This window comes from Opisthorchis viverrini (assembly GCF_000715545.1).
Source record: "Opisthorchis viverrini unplaced genomic scaffold opera_v5_492, whole genome shotgun sequence".
Taxonomy (NCBI): Eukaryota; Metazoa; Platyhelminthes; class Trematoda; order Opisthorchiida; family Opisthorchiidae; genus Opisthorchis; species Opisthorchis viverrini.
The window spans coordinates 273,290-274,936 of record NW_008752134.1 but is presented as its reverse complement, the minus strand read 5'-3'; positions in this window follow the sequence as shown (position 1 = coordinate 274,936).

Sequence of the window (1,647 nt, the reverse complement as noted above, 5' to 3'; positions counted from 1 at the left end):
TAACTGCATTTGTAACTGCGTATACAAAAAACAAGCGCAAAAATTTCAACTGTGTATAACAGAACAGCTTACGTTTTGCGAGACACGCCACCACTTGAGTGAAGTAATAGTGACAGGTTCCTCAGAAAAACGTTCAGCCTAATCAATAAAATTTTTTGTAGCGCCTAAATTGATTTTTAACCGACGAAATGATTCGTGCGGCTTTGGATATCATATTGCGGAAGTTGGTTTTGAAACGCAAGAACCACAGACAACCAAACATTTGAGTACTGTGTGGTACAGAGATGCTGGAAATAAACAAGTTTTCAGGATTTGCCACAATATTAACCAGGATGAACTCTTTTACCATCAGCAGAGTAACACAAATCATTCGCATGATAACCCTGCCAGGAAACTCCGTGCCATTTGCTCTTACCATCGCGAGGATTTCTAGGTACCAAAGTTATTCTGTGAGAAACATGAAAGGTTATTTTTGGTAATTACTGTCAGTTTTTGCATATATTCATTAGACAATATGAGTCAATCTGTGGGTATTATCAACGTGAGGCTTATTACCATGTTCCTCCCACGCAAGCAAAATGTATGCAGTCTTGACCAGAATTTATTCGGCAGTTAGAGCATATATCGAAACCGACAGAAATTTGTAACATACGCAGTATATTACTCAAATAGTATTACCTTTCTCTGAGAGTGCTGTCACTTGTATATTTAAGGTAAAAAACGATAGAAAATTCAGTATCAAAATACCACTGTAATCACACTGGTTAAAAGTTAGTTATGATACCGTAGTTTTACCAATGCTAGTCAAGCTGACCTAGAGGAGTAAGAATTTCTAGACATAAAATTATAATAAACAATTTAACTAGACTTACAAGCTGAGCACGTTGACAAAATCAGGTTTGTGTAAAGCAATAAATTGGAGTCGACGAACAGTAAACTATTTATTACGAATTGACATTATTGTATCTAGCGTGCACGCCGACAATCCAAAAATTGCACTTTAACTCGGACATCGTTTGCAAAAGAAGCTAAAATTATAACATTAATATTTAGATCTCACGCTTACCAAAGACAACGCAATTATAGCTCTTACAACACTTTCATTTATTTACAAACCCAACCGCTGAGTTGTTTTCACACATGCCGTTGTAAGGCAGATCGAATATTCGCAGCGATGGGACGTTGTGCGGACATGCCTTATCTGGGGTCGATTGGCTTGCAATGTGCTTGGCCATCATCCCGCTTTACTTCACCAATGAGTGTGTGTTTTTTTATCACAAGCTAACTTTGCCGTGCATTTCTAACTTCACGAAGGATCCTCCTTATAGTGTAGACTTACCTGACACTAGACATGCTTCCACTGGTGCGATTCAAATAAAAAAGACATTGCAAACTAGGGTATGAGCCTAAGATTTAGCGATACGTGCGACCTCCGGTTTAGGGATCACAGTTATATATTTCAAAGGGTGAGCCACAGTTGATCAGGCAGGACACCTAGCTTGATTGTATGGGGGCACAACTTGCAGCACTCTATTTGGGTCACATAGGCTAAAGACTGAAAATGGCCCAACCCGGATAAAGACTGAAAATGGCAAAACCAACCCGGAGAAGTACTCGTTAACCGCTGGTGTGGATCGTGGTACAGTT